Source organism: Heterocephalus glaber, unplaced genomic scaffold (genome assembly GCF_053883595.1).
Source record: "Heterocephalus glaber isolate CG9 unplaced genomic scaffold, H.glaber_assembly_v1.0 deba00001564, whole genome shotgun sequence".
Lineage (NCBI taxonomy): Eukaryota > Metazoa > Chordata > Mammalia > Rodentia > Bathyergidae > Heterocephalus > Heterocephalus glaber.
This window is the reverse complement of record NW_028258351.1, coordinates 15,084,262-15,090,989: the sequence shown is the minus strand read 5'-3', so window position 1 is coordinate 15,090,989 and position 6,728 is coordinate 15,084,262.

Here is a 6,728-nt window from a genome sequence, read left to right as displayed (position 1 = left end):
ATGGCTTCAATTGTCACTAAAAACTCAGCTATTAACATCTTTCTAACATACATAACTGCATTTTAAGGCTCAGTGATTATCTTCCCTTGAATATACCACAGACATTGTAAGCACAACAAATCTCAAGATTTCAAGCCTCCTCCTCTTCCAACCCAATTCTCCTACTTATTCATATTAGTAAAAGGAATCCAGGCTTAATTCAAGAGTATGAAAGTTTAAGTTTCTTCCTTCACTTCTCTCACCATCCACAGGAATTCCTTTAGATTGAACACTTCATTCTCTCTTTCACTCTTTCTCCCAAATAACACTATCCTAGAGAAAGCTGAAGTTTTATCTCGCTTGGGCTATTGAAACAAACTGTCAATTCACTTCCCTGTTGTGTGTGTTTGATATTTTCCACCCCCAACAACTTTCTTTCATATTGCAAACAACCTAATGTGAAGGTCTGGTCATTTCTCTCTCCTGGTTTAATATTTTGGCAGATTCTTGCAGAACCTAGACAAAGACAAAATTCCTTTCATGTGCATAAGTGGTATTACACTACTCAGTTCCAGCCTCATAGCCTCATCTGGATGAATTTTACATACTTTTCTCCAACAATGTTCAACTTCAAGTCTTTCATGCTTGCAGTTCCTCCTGCCTAGCGCTCTCTTCCCTCTGCTCCCTCTTCCACCTGCTTTTCCCCACTGATCCTTCAGGTAGGTTACATGTGACTTGATCAACTAAACCTTGCACATCTACCCACACCAGGTAAGACCTGCTGCTATGAGCATACTATATACATTATATTGCACTAATTGCTCTCCATCATTGTTTGCAGCTAACTTCCCAACAGGTTGGAAACTCCATACAGGAAAAGCTATGTCTGCTGCAAGGCTATCAACTGCCTTGGTGCCTGGATTTAACCAATATCTTATAAATATTTATTTCCTGTCCTTCAGTCTGAGGCATACATTCCTCTACCTCTAAAGACAGCAAAATTCTATCAAGTTAGAGTAACTACTACTGTTAATTCCTCCCAGAACAGTAACTCACTAGGTTTAACTGAGATGAATACACACTTCTGAGAAGAAGAAGTAGAAATAGCAAATAAATACATGAAAAATAATGTTCAACATCACTGGTCATTTGAGAGATGCAAATGAAAACAATGCTGAGATTCCACCTCACCCCAGAAAGAATGGCTGCTATCAAGAAATCAACCAATAACAAATGTTGGTGGAGTTGTGGAGAGAAAGGAACCCTTCTCCTTTGTTGGTGGGAGTGCAGACCAGTGCAACCAATGTGGAAATCAATATGGAGATACCTCAAACAACTAGGATTTGAAGTCCCATTTGATCCAGTGTCTTTGATGTATTTTGATTTTAGGTTAGTACATGGTGAGATGTATGGGTCCAGACTCAATAGTCTGCGTATGGAAAGCCAGTTTTCCCAGCACCATTTGCTAAACAAGCTGTCTTTCTTCCAGTTTTGACCCCTTTGTCAAGGTTCAAACAGTTGAATGTGCAGGTATGTAGCTCCTGCCTTGCAACTCAAGGTCCTGAGTTCGTTCAATCCCTGGTACCAAAAAAAAATAAAATAGTTGAATGTGTCTGGGGTTGTTTCTGCATCCTCTGTTCTGTTCCGTTGATACTCATAACTGCTTTTGTGAAACTACCATACCACTTTTATCACAGTACCTTTGTAGTATAACTTGAAGTCAGGTATTGTAATGCCTCCTGCCTTGCTTTTCTAGGGCTGTTCTTGTTCCATACAAATCTGAGAATTGTTTTCTGTAGTTCTGTGAGGAATACTGTTGATATTTTGATAAGGATTGCATTAAACCTATATATTACTTTTGGAAGCATGGCTTTTGTTTGTTTGTTTGTTTGTTTTTTGAGACAGTGTTTTGCTATGTAGCTCAGGCTGGCCTCAAACTCATTATGTAGCCCAGGCTGGCCTTGAACTCACAGCAACCCTCCTGGCTCAGCCTCCCAAGTGCTGATATTACAGGCATGCGCCAGCACACCTGGCTATGTGACCATTTTGACAATATTTGTTCTGCCTATCCAGAAACAAAGAATGTCTTTCTATTTTCTGATGTCCTCTTCAATCTTCTTTTTTTAGAGTACTGTAGTTCCACAATAGAAGTCTTTCACTTCTTTGGTTAGATGAATTCCAAAGTATTTAGTTTTTCTTGATACTATTGGGAATGGCATTAGTTTCTTAATTTCTTTCTCAATGAGTTCATTATTGATGTAAAGGAATGCTACTTTTCTGTGTTGGTTTTATATCCTGCTACATTGCTGAAATTTGGTTATTATTTTCAGGAGTCTTTTGGTGGAATGTTTTGGGGTCCTCTGTGTAGATGATCATGTGCCCTGCAAATGATAATTTGACTTCTTCCTTTCTCATACATATCCATGTCATTTCTTTCTCTTGCCTGGTTATTCTGGATAAAGATATTAGTGCTATGTTGAACAGAGGTAGTGATAGTGGAACCCTTGTCTTATTCCTGATTTTAGGGGAAAGATTTTAGGTTTTCCCCATTTAATATGATGTTAGTCATCAGTTTGTCATAAGTGGTTTTTATCTGATTGGTGTAAGGTCCTCCTTTGGGGTTGGTTTTTTTTTTCATCATGAACGGGTGTTGGATGTTGTCAATAGCCTTTTCTGCATCTATTGATACAATAATGTGGTTTTTGTTCTTGCTTCTGTTTATTTGGTATATTACATATACTGATTTGCATTTATTGAAGCATCTTTGCAACCTGAGATGAAACCTACTTGGTCATGGTGTGTGATCCTTTTGATGATTTCTTGCATTTTATTTGCCAATATCTTTTTTTTTTTGAGTTTGACAAAATGTATTGGTTATTTTAGTAAAGACATTCATCTCAGTCATTTCTCTCCTCATCTTGACCTTAGTTTAGTATTTCATTTGGGTCAAGAAAAGAGTATGTAGGAGAGGGATGTTATTTTAACAAACAGTAAAATGGACAAAAATGAAGTTTGCCTACATAAAAGTAAAGTTAAAGTTAAATTCATGTATCTTGGTATAATTAAATCATGTAAGGACTAATAGTTCTATATACATTTCCATTGTTTTACTTGGGGCTTAATCTAAACTGTAATGTAAAAGAACAACTTATTAGGCATATGAGCAGGTTTCTTCTCTGGAGTTGCTATTAAAAAAGATCAGCAAGTAACTACCGCCAATAAAATAGTCTGAAGCTGCCTCCAAATTTAACATTGTAGGCATTCTGAAGGAAATCAGTTATCATTTTCCTTTTGTCTGTGACTATGCTTTCAAAGATGTGTTTAAGTGTCACTTTAAAAAAGTCCATATACAGTACAAAAATACAAAACAAAACACCCTACAGTACACAAATCTAACAGTATATGTGATGAACAATTCTGTAAAATGTGTTTGAAGATGCATTTTCTTTCATTTTCAGTACCTACAATATGCCCAGGCCACTGGGCAGTATGTATACACTTAAAATAAACCATAAAATTGTTATAATAAGAAATCCTGTAGTGAGTTTAATTCAAATTGGATTTAACAACTTAGCAATGTAAATGTGTAGACAAAGTTACAGAAAATGCATCTTATTGTCTTCTGTCTTCTACAATGTTAAATTTTTTTTTGGTGTTTATACCTTTTAAAAAATAAAAACCAGCTAAATACTTAATCAGTATGTACATTTAAATTTTTGGTGGTGGTTTTTAATTTAAAAGAAACAGCTCCCTTATGATTTGCCTCAAGTAGTATTGCATTGCTATCAGTGGATACAGATGGTTAGCACTTTTACTAAAAATAATTTTTTAAAAAATTTCCATGTGAAGCATCATATTTGAAATAGCCCATTTCACTTTAATGGTCTTGTCTACCTTCATTAGTCTTCAAAGAACAGCCATTTGCTACAAAAGTAAATCAGTATTTTGAATGTGCTTCTCTTGGTTTTTGTTTATTAGCTAATTCTTGTAAGCATTTCCACCAGAACTTATTTGCCAGTATCTTATTGAGGATTTTTGCATCTATGCTCATTAGGGAAATTGGCCTGTAGTTTTCATCTTCAGTTGGATCTTTGTCTTGTGTTGGTATCAGAGTGATGCTGGCATCCAGAAATGAGCTTGGTTTGTTTTGTTTTGTGTTGTTTTTTTGGTACAGGGGATCGAATTCAGGACCTTGAGCTTGTGAGGCACGAGGCAGAACCACTGAGCTAAATTGGCAGCCCCAGATATGAGTTTGGAAATACTCCTACCCATTCAATTTCATAAAGAGTTTGAGGAGTACAGTTCTTATCAAGTCCTAACAAAAAAGATTTTCTACTTATAATTGCGGTGTAGGAATTTTTTCAATATCCTGGAAGTTACCATTTATGAGATAGATATTCTATTATTATTGCCATTAGTAGACCACATACTTCAAAATGTTCTGATTGTTGTCTTTTCTTACTTTATACTCATTGCATGTGTAAGTTTCACACACCATGACAAAATACCTGAGATAACTAAATTATGAAAGAAAATATTAGCTAATGGTTTTGGAGGTTCCAGTCCATGATCAAGTGATTCCCATTGCTTTGGGCTTCTTCTGGGGGCACTGATGTAAATGGCAGGGAGCCTGTGGCAGAGCAAATCCACTCAGGTCACATAAGTCAAGAAGCAAAGATGAAGAGAAAGACACCAGTGTCCCACAGTCTTCAAGGGCACCCACCAGTGACTCAAAGTCCTCCCACTAGGTCCCCCTCCAAACTTTCCACTGCATCCCAATAGTGCCAAAGCGAGCACATAGCCTTGAACACACGGACCTTTGAGGGACCTTCAAAGTCCAAACCATAGCAAGATGGGCTCTGGATAGCTACAGGAATTTTCTCAGTGACCCTGTTCTCCCTTTGATTTCAACACATCTTTGCCCCTCTCTACACAGGCTTCTCTGTCCATGCTTCCTTCCTCAGTGGAAGACTGCTGTTGCTTATTACTTGGTGTAAAGCTTGTGGTGGAGGTAAGGAAACTTGGTCACTTCTCTTGCTCCAGCCTGTCTTAGGGTGACTTCATGGTTGGAGCATTCTTAGCATTCCTGCCACTTTTACCTCCCCACTTACAGCAATACTCTGTCTCCCATTGACAGGGGATCTTGAGTGGACCTCTGGAGAGGGATTTTCTGCCCTGGCCCAGGAGCAGGAGATCTCTGCTTTCTCAAGGGAGGGGCCTGGAACTAGTTATTTTTCTGCCATCCCCTCAGCAATAGAGAGTTTAGACTACCACTCCCAAGAAGCCACAGATCTTTGCCTTGGACCTAAAGAAAGAGAAAGTTTTCTGATTATCTTGAAGGCTGAACATCTTTTGCTTCTTGTAAAAGAAGAGTTCTATGGGCAAATGGGAATCTTTATGTCTCTGTGCTGGTGGATCAGTCTTTTTTAGATATCTTCTTTGCTCCAGTTCTTCTTCAAGAAGTGTTGTAGGTGGTCCATAGAAAACCCATGGTGAGTGAATATGGACTTTCCTATGTCTAGAGCTCTCAGGGGTTCTGATTGTAATTCTAATCCACACCTGACCTTAAAAAGTTTGTTAACAATCTAGACACTTTTATGGCAGCCCCTTCATCCTGTATTGATCAGTGGCGAAACCATTTATGTGGCTCCTCTGTGCTTGGAGTGTCTTATTACCTGAAATGATATAATTCACCTTATTGCTACATAAGCCAAGTTATCTAAATAATTAATGAAAGTTAGGGTTTTGTAGACTCTCCAACTTTTCTGTTAGTATGAGTGACATTTCTTTGTCTTTCTATAGTCCAAGTGGTACTCTCACCATTATTTTTTAAACTACTAATTCACCTGTGATGGATAAACTTCAAACCATGTTCCTTGGGTTCCCTAAACTGCTTTTTCTAAGTGATGGCATAGGAGCAGATGACATTAACTTGCACCTGTAATATGTTGAAGTTCAAATATCTATCTGCATCTAAATTTTGCTCCTGAAGGGTCTTATGTCCAGTTTTTTCCTGATCATTTCCACTTGACAACTCATAAACATTTAAATCTCAAAGTGATCCCTTCATGATTTTCCCCAAATCCTTTTCATTTCTGCATTATCTTAGTCTTTTGGAGTTGTCATAACAAAATATCATAGACAGAATGGTTCAAACAACAAATAACAGAAATTTGTTTTCTTGCTTTTCTAGAAATTGGAAGTCTGAGAACGAAACACTACCATGGTTGTGCGGTAGGGAAGAATCTCTTCCTGGCTTGCAAATGGCTGCCTTCTCATTGTTTGCTCCATTGGGAGAACCAAAAAAGACAGAGAAGGGGAAGGGAGAGGGCTCTGATGTTTCTTTTTATAAGGGTACAATGCTATCCTCAGGGAAATATGCTCATGACCTCAATGTGAGTCTAATTATCTTCCAAGTAACTGATCTCCAAACACCATTGCATTGAAGGCTGGGGCTTCAATACTTTTTGGAGGGCACAGTTATGTCCATAATGCATATTTTAATTAGGGAAACCAACTTCCATAAAAGTACTCTATCAGTGTGTGAGAGTGTTTGTGTGTTTCTGGGTCTGTAATATTATACACATATAATATTAAATTTTTGAACTAGTTTGGACTTTGTGTTTGTTCATATATTTTAAGTATGTGTTCTTATAATTTCATAAAAGATAATATAGCATGGTATGAATATAGTAAACTTTTATATAATTCTACGAGTGTTGATATTTTAGTTTTTATTTAGACTATGG